Source organism: Vigna unguiculata, chromosome 8 (assembly GCF_004118075.2).
Source record: "Vigna unguiculata cultivar IT97K-499-35 chromosome 8, ASM411807v1, whole genome shotgun sequence".
In the NCBI taxonomy this organism is placed as follows: domain Eukaryota; kingdom Viridiplantae; phylum Streptophyta; class Magnoliopsida; order Fabales; family Fabaceae; genus Vigna; species Vigna unguiculata.
In genome coordinates this window covers 34,206,505-34,221,095 of record NC_040286.1, presented here as the reverse complement: position 1 = coordinate 34,221,095, position 14,591 = coordinate 34,206,505, and the positions used below count along the sequence as shown (strand labels likewise).

The 14,591-nt window shown below is 30.7% G+C and overlaps 1 long non-coding RNA gene across 1 annotated transcript; it reads right to left on the bottom strand.

The window, feature by feature from the left end:
* Positions 1–2,149: 2,149 nt before the first annotated feature.
* On the bottom strand, positions 2,150–4,622 carry LOC114193260. Its single transcript, XR_003606244.1, has 4 exons — positions 4,473–4,622; positions 4,190–4,280; positions 2,517–2,872; positions 2,150–2,287 (listed from the first exon to the last, which is right to left on the bottom strand). It is a non-coding gene; the product is annotated as an uncharacterized LOC114193260 (long non-coding RNA).
* Positions 4,623–14,591: the final 9,969 nt, after the last annotated feature.

The window sequence follows — 14,591 nt, the reverse complement described above, 5'->3', positions numbered from 1 at the left end:
TAGAAGTATCCTATGATATATTTACCCTTTTAATATTAGGATTGACTAAAGTATTTGAAAAAAAAAAGTAAAAATTTATGAAAGCAAATATCTATGACATTAAAAATATGATATTGTTTTAACCATATATATAATATGTCCGTTTAGATAGTTATAATGAATTCGCAAAGTTTGCAAAGTTGACAGGAGATAGCGGTAGCAGTTAGCAGTATTAATGCATAAAGGTTTGTACAACAAAACAATGAAATGTCAGACTCACCTTTTGTAAAACATCCTTCTATTTATTGGGGTAGGTACGTGTGATGATATTTTGTGGGCTGGTTTAAGGCAAAAATAAATTGACCCAAAAATAATGTATACAGCTTTCACTTGTATAAAGAAAAATAAAAACACACTGTTGTGTATTCTACGTGATAATGAGTTCAATTTTTAATACGCTCGTGATATAAAATTATAACAATATTATTTTTAAGTGGATAATTTTAAAAGCTAATAAATTCTAATTATATGATAAATTGATTGTGTAAATATTTTTCACGTTAGATTAATTTATTCTAATTAGAATAAAGAAGAGGAGAGGTTACATATGTTAATGTAGTTTCTTTTTCAGCCTCTATAGGTGGACTTTTACAACTCGTCGATGCCGACATAGATATTTTGATTTATTAAGTAGAGGTGGAGATACATCTTCTTTTTGAGAAAATATGATCATAATTAATTAAAAAAAATAAAAGTTTAAATAAGTTATAAATCTTTAATGTATTAAAGTATTCACGTCAGTCGTTGATTTGTTAAATTTTTATATTTTTGTTTAAAATATTTGTTGTCTATTTTTTCAAATAAAGTGACGTATTACATTATATAATATTTTTCTTATGTATTTGTTTGCTTTTTTTTTTTAATATTTAGTTTAAGAAAAAGAAAATAACGACATTGTTTTAACATTTACATTGGATGTTGAATTAGGATTTTCACACATTTGGAGATTTTGTGGTTGTGTTTGAATGATATCCCAACTCCTTGTTTATGAAACACCACAATTTCTTCTTGTTGTCATTATCTTTTATGACTATGATTGAGCATGCAAATTTTTTAGTCTTCCATGGAATTAATATATTTGTTTCAATCTCATCTATATGTGATCTTATCCATTATTTGAATCACATAGCATTATTACTAGTTTTTATTTTATTAGTTACACTTTTGACCACATAATTATATAGTACATTTTTGTTTAAAAATATGTAAGTGTGTGAATGTTGAGATTTTTATTTATTAGTTCCATATAAGAATTTTTTTTCTTCTTATTCTACTATAGTACATGAAAAAAATAACAATAAATTTGCTTATATTTAACTCTAATCTTTCTTTTGTCATTATATTTTAGCTAATATATCATTTTTCATTTAATAATGTACATTTTACTAAATAATTTTTTTAATTTTTCTGGGATGTAAAATTCATCTCAAGTTTGTTTACTCAAATTTTATCTCTTAAATCTTGAGCATATCTTTTGAGCATCACATATTGATTTATAATTAACATAATTATTATTAATGTGACAAGTATATTTTAGTGAGGGTTATATTTGGCATTTCTGGAGGGTTTTAACCCCACTAATGATTTTATCAAGAGTTTGAAATTTTCTTGGAAGAACTAGCGTGGCTAACAGATTACCGAAGGTTTTTAACAATTTTTGAAAAAAACACAACTTACCTGGAGTTTTTTGAAACCCCCGCTATTGCTTGAGATTTTTGAAACCCCTACTACTGCCTGAGGTTTTTGAACCCCCACTAGGACTTGGGGATTTTAAAAACCCCATTACTGCTGAGGTAAAATAAATTTCAAGTGTGCAAGAATTAAAGTGCATCTTTATTCATAATTACGATTAAAAGTCTTAACCAAAACGCTAAATTAAAATTCAAGTGTAATGTATACATAGAGAATACCTGTCATGTTTTCCAAATAAAAATTAATGTTCTTTAATCCATAAAAATAATAGACTTTAGTTTTATATTGATTCGTAATTGTAAGACTATTTTCAATTTCATGTACCATAATAAAGTTTTCAAACATGGAGGATGCGGTGGTCCAACATGGCTTAAAAAATTCAATCATTATATTAATTAATGAATATATTCCTGCTTACATGTATGGCTTAAGTGTAATGGATAAATAGATTAAATAAAGTGAATTTTAGAGTCTGCATTTGTTTGTGTTGAATAAGTATGGACTCTTCCCTCCGTCTCCTATCTTTAATCTCCACATTTTCTTATCCTTAGTTGCTCTGCATCATAAATATATGTATACATTAAGCCTCAATTATTTTTTCTTCTTTAAGTCTAGAAAAAACTAGTCCAAACAAAATTACAACTTAATATGATGAAGAAAAAACCTCATTAATGTGCATAATGAAAACTCATACCTAGCAGGGCAGATTGACTTCATAATTAATCTCTAAGCATTATTGCATAATTAATCTCTAAGCATTATTGCATGTTAAGTATTGCCCTTACATGCTTTTCTTTTCTAGAGCAGACTTGCTTTGCCTCAAACTCCATGATATGATCTTGATGTTGCTTTCCGGTTTTCTTACTAAGAGGTCATAGGAATTTGTCCTGCTACTTCATTAGAGTACTCGTTACCAAAAAAAATAGCAGACTTAATGAACCTCGTAACAAACCGATTCATATATGTTAAGGGAAGTGAATTGCTCGCATTAACAACACTTACTGAAATGCAATTGACAAGACATCCACAAATTTAGTTCCAGGAGTAATAACATTTGAATTCAAAGCATGTGACTCTTCTTTAGAAGGAAGCTTTCTACCTGCTTCTCAAATTCTTCCCTTAACCTTGCTTCTTCATCAGCCTAAACATAAGAGAAAAGTAGGCAAATAAGTGACAATTAAAATTAGTTTTTCCATAAACAATAATTTTCCTTCTTCTTTTGCATTGTAATAAACCATCTAGAGTAATAACACATATGCTAACATCAAGCATCAAAATTATTTTTCTTCCATGATTCACTTTAGTATTCTGGAAAGAATTAAATAATTTTTATTTCAAAGTTTGGTAATTAAATTCATAAAATTCTCCGCATAATGTTTTAAATTAGGTGATTGTCTTTCTCTAATAAAATTAGCATTTGCAAAGCAGAGTGAACCAAAACTTATGTGAATCACCAAAATGCCAAGAGTGCTTGTGGCCATGGGTTATTAACTAACATCATAGAATGCTTCCTTTCCTTGAACTCGGTCTAAAACTTCTATCCCTGGTCTGATTGATTGTATTAGTATCTTTGCAAAGGAGATTGACAACTTCAAATTTGATTCAGAGACTCAAACCACAAAATTAGCGATGGCAAGAAAAAGGTTGAGATTAAAAAAGACAAAAAACAAAACCTTTATGTATAGATTATTTTAAGGCTTAAATAACATTTTAATGCTCATAAATTGTGAATTGTGCACATGGCCCTCAATAAAAAGAATTCAAGTTCAGGTTCTTGATAAAAAGTTCATTTCTGGTTCGGTCTTTACCCATTTGCGGACATTCGCCAAGTGATTGCAAGAGTGAGCAACCAAGGTCTGATTCTTAGACCACATGAAATCAGATTCAGGCCAAGGTAAAATATGCAATTTACTTGAATAAAGGTCTTGTTTTGATTTAATAATCAGAAGTAACAAGAGAAACATGGCCCTAATTGATTTGACAACTCAGCATAACATTTGGAACATGGCCAACAACATTGTTAACAGCAAACAAGAACAAAGTGATAATAGAAGGGTCAGTGTGCGATTCTTCACAAGTCACAAACTGATGTTTAAGGAATATGAACTAAGAAAATTATATAATTACTCCAATTCACATTTAAGTTTTTTTTTTTCTTTTGCATTTGTATCTTGGTGATAAACTAATAATGAGAAAGCTGATAATACAGTTTACATTTAGTTAAAATTAGGACAATTCAAAAGTATCTTCAAGTAATAATTTTCATTTGTTCATCCAAATTCATAATAATATATTCAAATTCATAAATATACTATTCAGTTTTTCATCCAAAGGTAGTCTTAACATTATTCTGGGATGCAAATAAGTGTTGATTTCCAAAGTGCAATACATTTCTGTTATGCATTACGTTGAAAACTTGAGCAAAATGAAAAAAAAAAAAACATAAACCAAATCAAACCTGCGGTGGAGTCGACGGAGAGTCGACGGAGGTTCGGCGAGAGGTAAGATCACCGTGCAGTCGACGACGACCTGAAAAAAAAAAAGGGAATCTGACGAAAAAGGAGATTGATTGTTATGCGAAGTTAGGAAAAAAATCAAGAGATAAATAAACGAACACGAACTTGTTTGTAGTGAGAACAGGGGAGGCATGCTGAAATCAGATAGACGAAGTTGAACGGAGACGAAAATTAAAGCATGGAGACGAAATGGGAAGAAAGGAGAAATTGAAAGCAGGACCTTACCTTATTTAATAGAGAACGATGAAATTGAAAGAGAGAATATCTTCCCCTAAGGGCACGAGCCACAACTCCTACGAAATGAACGATGAAAGCAAGTAGACGAAATTGAAATGGAATTCGAAAGAGATGAAATCAGATAAAGGAAGATGAAATCGAAATTCATCGAGTCAAAAATGAAAATAAATTGAAAGAGACGAAAACAATAGAATGGCAGGTATAGAGTTTACCTTCCTGCTTCTTCTTACTATGAGTGACATTTACTTTGTTTTCTGGACGATAGAGTTTCACAAGCCACCAAGTCAGCAACACCTTCTTTCTAACTAAAAACGTTTCCTGACTCTAACCAAATTAAAATTTTAAAAAATTATAAATTTTACTGGATTTTTTTAAGAACCCCTTTACATAACTGAGAGTTTATAAAACCTCAACTATGTATGTATCTTGGTGAAGGTTATTACAACCCTAAGCAATAAACCCCTGTTATAATAATATATTTTTCTAGTGTTATCACCCGTTTCAATAAATACATATTTCCCTTTTGTATTCATTGAAAGTTTTCAAATTTTCTAACCATTATTTTTCCTAGTTTCACTTGCTCAGTTTCACCTTAGCATCACTTTTGCATGATGTATTATTCCTCTCTATATTACAACACATGCTTCCTACAATAACAAGTAAACAATAAAAATAATATTCAATTACCATGCATGAGCCATAACTCATGCAGTTAGATATGTTTATAATATGGCTCTAAAGAAATGTGTTTTGTTTTTTAATTGTAACGATAAACATGTGTGGGAGTTTTAACTTACCATGAAAGTTTGTTGGTGCACGAAATTTACACCAACACACTATTAACATGTTGGCCACGTGTCAATAATAACAATATAATGTAATGATCATGGGTTTATATATATATATATATATATATATATATATATATATAAATAAGGTTATCATTGAAAAATTATATTTCTATATTAATGATACTAGTTTTAAACATGTATAAATTTGTTATTTGGATGGTTTCTTATTAGTACACAATTGCATGAAAAAAATATCATTAGTTAAGAAAACAATTCAAAGAAGCAATTCATTTATATGAAAACAAGAATTATAAACAACTATGTAATGTTTTAAGTGTATATTCAATTCAAATATTATTTGTAATGTTCATATGAATTCCCATTTATAAGGATGCGGCTATGAGCATTCAAACTTAGATGTGAGACTTGAAGTTTCACCTAAGGTGTGTAACTTATCTCCTTATTCTTCTTTTAGTTTATAATAAGTTGTTATATGAATTATTAGTATATACTACTTTTCCAGCTATCTTTTTCATGTTCGAGACTTACTTACTTCTAATTTTTTTTACAAATTTATACTTTTTGACATGTTTGATGTTAATATTAACTAGAAGATATGTTATAATTTTGTTGAAATGTTGGGATAAAGGTGTGTGAACTTTGATTGAAATGTTTGTCTATTTTGAGGTTGCAAATTTGTTTTTCTATTCTTTACTTGAATGATTACTAAAATGTAACGAAATGTAGAATAAATTTGTAAATTGATATTTGGTTGCATACCTGTTATTTTTTTGTTCTGCAATTTATATTTGATAACGAAATGTTGTGTTCTGCAAAGATTCATTTGTCATTCAAAAGGAAGCATCGACAAAAACTTATTGAATAAATCTATGCTAACGCACTTACAGTGGCTCAAGATTGTTAGATTGTTGTTAGCTACTAGATCAATTTTACATTTTTTCATATAGGTTAAACTAAAATACATATGTTGCTATTAGTTTGATTTAACCACTTTTAACAAAAAGTTAAACTAACAATTTATATTTTATTATTTGATGCATAAGAGTGATTATTTTAAAATAATTATTTATTATTATTATTATTATTATATATTATACAAATAAAATGAATCTTGGGAACATTTTGAGCTCCTCAATTTTTTCTTAAAAAATTAAACAATAAAAAAAGTTATTCAATCTTTGTTAACATTTTTAGGCTCTACAATAAATTTTAAAAGCATATCAATACTTTCTTAACATAAATCTAGAAAATTCCCATTAATATTTTAGTTATAGTAATACAATGGTATATATGAAAATGTTTTCCATTATTAGTAATATTTTAATATTTTAATTATAATATATAATGGTATATATAAAAATGATTTTCCGTTAATAGTAAAATAGATAATTCAAATCAACAAAATTTAAGAGAATATCAATATTTTCTTAATATAAAATTTGAGAAATTATTTTGAAATGTCACTACAAGAAAGTTACATATTAGTGAGAGTTACATATTAGTGAGGGAATAATCTCTAGCTAATCCTCGTTGTTCCCTCGCAAAATGATTTAGCGAGGAATTAGCGAGAAAATAGCGAGAACATTATGTCGTAGCTAAAATATAGGTAGCTAAGTAGTTATAAAATCATTTTGTCGCTAATCCCTAACTAATCCCTAACAAACAAGTTGTAGCTAATCCCTAGCAAACAAGTTGTAGCTAATCCCTAGCAAACTGATTGTAGCTAATCCCTAGCAAATCGGTTGTAACTAAACTCTAGCTAATCCCTAACAAAGTGATTGTAGCTAATCCCTAGCTAATCCATAGCTAATGGGTTGTAGCTAATCCTTAGCTAATATCTAACAAAGTGATTGTAGCTAATCCCTAACTAATCCATAGCAAATGGATTATAGTTAATCCTTAGATAATCCCTAGCAAAGTAGTTGTAGCTAATCCCTAGTTAATTGGTAGTAAATGGGTTGTAGCTAATCCGTAGCAAATGGGTTGTAGTTAATCCCTAGTTAATCCCTAACAAAGTGGTTGTAGTTAATCTCTAGCTAATCCTTAACAAACTGATTGTAATTATTCCCTAGCAAATAAGTTTTAGCTAATCCCTGGCTAATCCCTAGGAAACTGGTTGTAGCTAATCCCTAGCAAACTTATCCCTAGTTAATGCCTAGCTAAGTCCTCGCTATTGAACAATTTATCTCTAACTAATCCCTAGCAAAATCGTAACGAATTGTATCAATCTAAAATATTCCATGCTTTTACTTGTACCTTATGAAATGCATTTTAACATTTAAGTAATAAATCTTGCCAAACATTTTATATGAAACATGTCAAATGTTACTACATTCAAAATAATAAAAGTAGTCTTCACAATTGTCAACATACATCATTAAAATACATGTTTAAAAACAAAATAAAACATCATCATCTTCATATTTTCTTCTCGCCATGTTTCATGGCAGACGGTGGTGAAGATATCTTTAATGCAGGAAATATTTGTGTCTTGAAAAACTCCATTTGTGTTGGCATTTGTGTATACATTTGTTGTTGTAAAAGCTTTTGCATTTCTACTTGTGCTTGCATTTGTGCTTGTATTTTTCTCCTAATCTGTGCTTGAAAAACTCCATCTGTGCTTGTATTTTTCTCTTAATCTAAACAAAATGAATTGTCATTTATTTTTCATTTCTAGCCTCTATGTTTCATATGTATATGTGTGATCGTGTTAATAAACCATGGCCTCTCTTTTTGGTTTCTAGAATGTAGCTACTTTATTGTCAATGATACTGATTTTTTGTGTGGAGATTTAACTTTGAAAATTGGTTTGTGAAGCTTTTGCATAATAAATTTGTTTACATCCCAAAGATTGCTACTTTTTTCGAATTCACTTTATTCCATTAATTCGTGGAATCTCTCTTATAAAAAAAATGGATGGATAGCTAAGTTTCTTATACATTTTCTTACCATGAACAACTTCCTACCACACTAATTTCAACAAAAATTAGGCAAGGGAGTATATTCTGCTACTGATTTTTTAAGAAAAGGAAACTTAAGAATGTAAAAAGATATTTGAGTAGCTCTGTGATAACTGATACTTTAATCTTTCATTGAACCCTCCAGAATAATTTCTGGAGTATTATTGAATGTTTGATTGGACGAGGGCACGGTGGCTGAGTGTTTTTTATGCTTCTGCAGTGTCGAAAGTATGAACTTGTTGCTACAATTACTCACCATGGAAGGGAGCCTTCAAAGGGGCACTACATAGCTGATGCCGATACCCGATACCCGAATGGTCGATGGCTACGATTTGATGATGCATCTGTCTTTGCTATTGGAACAAATCAGGTGTTATGTCCTTTTCTACAGACACTAATAAGCATCATTGCATCAATTCCTAAGAAAACTATATCAATATTGTACAAAAGAATCTATTACACCATTCTTTAGTGTAAGCCACTTCAATGTTGATTCGCCTAAGAATAACAATGAAACTTAAAAGTACACGGTAAAATAACAAACTAGAAACTAAAAATTTCACTGACAAGCAAGAAACTACATGCAGAGCAATACTTGCTTCCTGACTACGTTTAACATGATAAAGGACTGGTGGTGAGTGAATAAACTTGCATCTACATAATGGTGGTACTTTTAGGCTAATAAAACACCTTTATCAATAGTTCTGAAGACGTAAATTTTACAATAATGTACATATTTTTAACAATAGTCTATCGTGCAACTTGAAAATGCTCTGAATGAGACGCAACACACATAGTAAAAGGTTAAATAAACAAATTCCTAAGTTGAAGAAATTTGATAATGTTATGCATAAATGAATGAAAATCAAATCTCACTAGCAAACAAAAATGGTTAATATGATTTTATCTTGAAAACGAAAGACTCTAACCTCTAAGAGATGAAAAAAATGCGAGTTGACAGAGCAACCAATCAATCTCAATCACTCCAAACAATCACTTTGATAAACTAAACTTGAACTCAATGATGTCGCTGCAACCTCCCCAAGATAATTAATACATTAGGAAACTTCATTCTCTTTGAAGAAGGTGAACGACAAAGGTTGAGACAATTAACCTGATTTAGGAACAAAACTCGTCGTCGATGCAACCTCTTCAAATTCTCTTCCACATTTCTCGGCACTATCTCCACACTAAAATCAAAACCCTAATGTTCGCACTTCGTCATCGTACGAACTCCGACAACCTTCGATGCCTGCAAACTTTCGGTGTCTACGAGTCTTCGACCTTTGAATGCAACCTTCAATGCATTTTTGGAAAATCAACTAAAACAAGGTGATTCAAAGACAAAAGTATTTGTTCGAACTTTGAAGGTTTTTCAAACATGGATGTCTCTGACAGTTTAACTACATTTAAAGTTTCGTAGGATTAAGTTTAATACCATTTTTAATTTAACTACATAAATATCAATTTAATATCAATATAAAACAATTAAGTTTAATATCAGTTTAACTACATGAATGTTTTTAATTCGTTGATTTTCATTTTATATTTAGTATCATTTTTATTTATTATAGTATTTATATATAAAAGAATTGTATACTAATATCATTATTTAAAAAATAATAATTCTTTCAATATAAATATTTAAATATTAAATGAATTTTAAGTGTATAATTAAATTAAGTTAAATATTCATATTTTATAAATAAAATATATACATACAATTTATTTTATATTTAAAATTTTCAAAAATAAAAATAAAACAAATTGTACCATAAATATAATAATATGTAAAAATTATAAATTAATTAATAATTTAATAATTCTTTTATTCAAATAAATTAATATAAAATATAGATAAACGGTGTAAAAGATAATAAATAATTATCAAAATAATAATTAATCATTTCATTTTAAATATAATTAATAAGAATTGTTTTAATATTTTTTATAATAATATTTAAATGGAAAAAATAATTGTGTTAGTTAAATGTTAGTTATTATATATATATATATATATATATATATATATATATATGTATATATATATATATACATATATATATATATATCTATATATATATAATAAAAAAAATTACAAATAAGGATTAATTTATATAATAATAAAATATACATCGATAGTTTTTAAAAATTTCTTTAATAAATTATTTTTTTATAGAATAGTTTGTATATTATTATTTTTAATTAGAAATTCTATTTATTATTATATTATATTGTATCTAATCCCTAACTAATTACCTACAACTTAACTACCATATTATGTTGTGTCTAATCACTCACTAATTAGCTTTAACTTAGCTATCATATTATGTTATGTTTAATCTCTAACCAATTAGCTACAACTTAGCTACCATATTAAGTTGTGTTTAATTCATAACTAATTAGCTACAACTTAGCTACCATATTATGTTGTGTATAATTCCTAACTAATTAGCTATAACTTAGCTATCATATTTATATTGTGTTTAATCCCTAACTAATTAGCTACAACTTAGTTACCATATTTATGTTGTGTATAATCCCTAACTAATTAGCTACAACTTAGCTACTATATTTATGTTGTGTTTAATCCCTAGCTAATTAGCTACAACTTAGTTACCATGTTATGTTGTGTCTAGTCCCTCACTAATTAGCTACGACTTTGCTGCCGTATTAATTTGTCGTTAATCCTTCGCTAATTAGTGACAAATTAGTGAGCAAAATTTTCCCTCGCAAATCATCAAATTTCTTGTTGTGTGTTGTCGCCTTCAAATTTATTTATGGTATATGGAAATATTTTCGTTACGAAATATATATAATTTTATTTTCATTTTCATTTTCATTTTCATTTTTATAACACGTTCTCATTTTATTACTTGTATATATAAAACAAAGGCTAGAGTCACATATAAAACAAATGGCTTTTTTGTAATTGGGGGTCCATTGCAAAACAGGATCAAGTTGTCATGGAGGAGGACGACATTAAAGGTGAAGTCGTCCTCTCCTCAACCGGTTTCACTTTTTTTTTTTGAAAAAGCGATATCGTTAAGGTGGAGGCCAGTTTCTTTATATCTGAGATTGAAGTCGTCATGGTGAAGGTCGGTTTCACTGAAAAGTTTGAAAATTTACGCTAAAAAAAAATCCAGCTCCTTCATTTGCGCAGACGACACCATTCCTCCGCTACCAAACGACACGTAAACCACCGATTTACTCGATTGTTGGTCGAGCCACGTCACCAGCGACTCAGTTGAAGATTTGGTTTCTAACAAGGGCTCTCTCACGAGAGGTCCCACAGCGTACGTGGGAATCTTCATATTTAGGGCTTCTCTTAACGAACCTCCCTCCCTCAGCGCTTCAAGCTCTTCACGTTGAAGCTCCTCCCACGTGTTCACCAAAACGTTGTCGCTTTGCAGTACCCTGTTTGCTATTTTTAGATACTCCGTATACTGTTTGTCGTTCCGATCCAACATGGGATCGAACACATCCTCCGATCGAATCGGTTTGTAGCTCGGGATTTTGATCGGTTCTGTTTGGTCCATGTATTGTCCCTCTACCATTCATCCAGCACCAGCGAGTAGAGAACCAAAAATTTGAAAAATTACGCTAAAAAAAAAACAAAAGTGAAACCGGCCTTCACCCTAACGACTTCAATCTCAGATACAAAGAAATCGGCTTCCACCCTGACGACATCGCTTTTTTAAAAAAAAAAATTGAAACTGACTGGGGGGAGGACGATTTCACCTTTAATGTCGTCCTTCCCAATGACAACTTGACCTTGTTTCACAAATAAATTTTTAACGGACCCTATCTTACAAATTGATGGTCAAAAAGACCCAGAAATACAAAAAAGCCTAAAACAAATTCAATGACTTTTGTGCTATTTGAAAGAAATGCCTCTATATTACTCAAGAAATCATGTTTTGAGGATTTTAAAGTGAATGATAACATATATCCTTTAATAAGTGAATGATAACTTATGTCTTTGATTTATATTTCACATTCTCAAATCCATCTCAAGTAATACATTTTGATTTTTTGTATACAAAATATAAATTCTGTCAAACTTCCAAAAGAGTTTGATAAACTCATGGATAAGACTTTGTCATTCAAAATTGAGTGCAAGCCTAATGCTACCTATATATTTTAGCAATCATTTCGGTATACAAATTTGTTAAATGAAATCATAGTGCAAGAGTTTAGAAATCTACTCTTGAAGTCCTTAATAATGCTTTGTAATTATTTATTTACACATATCACTGTCCTAAACTTTTTTATTCTTAATTGCATGTGTTTTGACATCACATGTTGCATAGATTTATAAATAATTTATCAGTTTGTAAAATTTTCTTCCTAACCTATCTCATTTTATATTTCTAAATTTTTCTGATTTTGTACCGGATTTACTCGCTACGTTTACATATGAACCAAATGACGATGAAGTTCAATGTCTAAATGTTGATTTGAGTTTTGATGTTGCTTTCACTTCTTTGACGAGAGATGATACAAATACTTTTAACATCCCGTTAGCAAGATATTAGAAAAAGAAGTCTTAATAAAGACTATTATGATTGAAGATTGAGAAGTAATTGATTTTAACTTATAATTATTTTAGGAAGGTCATAAAGTTTGAGAATATTTAAGAAGTTTTTATATTTATCTGACTTCCTAGTGCATGTATTTTGTTCTTGGTTTGAAGTCATTTATGAACGCTTATGTTATTAACGTAAGTCATTTTAATTTGAATGTTTCATCTCATATTATCTTTTCACCATTATACTTTTAATGTTAATGGTAACTTCATATGTTAATTTCTTCTTATTACATATATCTAAAAGATTATTAAATATTTTTTCTTAAGAAAATATAACATTATTTTTCATAATCGTTCCATAAGAGTACTTGCGAAAATTATATAATTATATATTTAAATAGAAAGAATGTTATCCATATCACATATTATATATTATATATTTATTATTATCATTATTATTATTATTATTATTAGATATACTTGCATTATCATTAATGTTGTAAGATCCACTTTATTTCTTACCTTTAATTTAAAGGTTGGGCCTAAGGCCAGCCCAATAAGGAAAAAGGAGACCCTAAGTCTGCCCTCACACTTTCTTCCTCTCACTCTTCAGATTTTACGCAGCCATCCAAACCCTCTTTTCGCAACCAGAAGCTCTGCTAGGGTTTAACCCCGATCCCGATCCTGTGAGCCCAGCCTCGTCTCCTTGATTCGTGTAAGTATCCTACACTTCCTCATTCCTTTTCCATTCGTATGCTAATGTTTCTAGTCGGAGTTTCGTGGTGGACCACTCTAAAAGCTCACTCCGCTACTCTATTCTAGTTTGTTTGTTTGTCCTGGGAGCTGTCGCATCCCCGCTGTTGGAGTCGAACCCTTCATCTAGCTATTTCTAGGTAAGGGAAGCTAGAGTCCGTGTGTCTAGTCGTTTTTAACTTGCTTGAATATTATTGTGTGATTCGGTGGACTGTGTACTACTGTGATATGATGAAAAGGTCGCTGTGGTCTTTGGATTTGGTGTTTGCATGTTTGTTGTGTGTTTGAGCAGTGGCGGGCACTGGTTTTCTCGCCCAAGCGAGCATGCTTCGCCTAGGCGAGACTAACAGAGGCTCGCCCAAGCATTTCTGTGCGAGCAGTCGCCCAGGCGACCTGGTTTCCTTTTGAGCGAGGTGTTGTCTCGCTTAGGCGAGATGGGGCTCACCTGGGCGAGACATTGCAGAACCCACTGGTTTCGCCTGAGCGAAAGGGTCCTTCTCGCCTGGGCGAGATCGCGGATAAGTTTGGGTGCCTTGTTGAATGGTTTACTGTTGGGTGGCTTGCTTGTCTGATCTAATTATTGTACTTGAGGGGTTGCGTGATGATGCCATGATAATGTATGAGTTTGAAATGGAAATGGTATGTTAATTTGTTGGGTATGAATCGGGAAGCATGAGTTGTATGATTTGTTGTTTATACATGATATTACTACTAAGGGAAATTCTTGTTTTGGTGGATGGAGCATGTATAAAGTGTGGGTAGGGCGTAATTCCATGACTCTCGTAGTGAGAGAATCTTGGTGGTGCCTCATTGAATGGACGTAATCCCATGGGCCCTCGTAAGAGGAGTCCCTGGTGGTGCCTCAATATAAGGATGTAATTCCACGCACGTGTCGTGGTGGTGCCTCAAGGCCAGGGCGTAATTCCACGAAGGCCACGTGGTGGTGCCTCTTGTAAGGGTATAATTCCGCGAAGGCCTCGCGGTGACGCCTCATTGCTAGGACATAATTCCACTACCACGTGGTGGGGCCTCATTATGCGTATCTGGATAG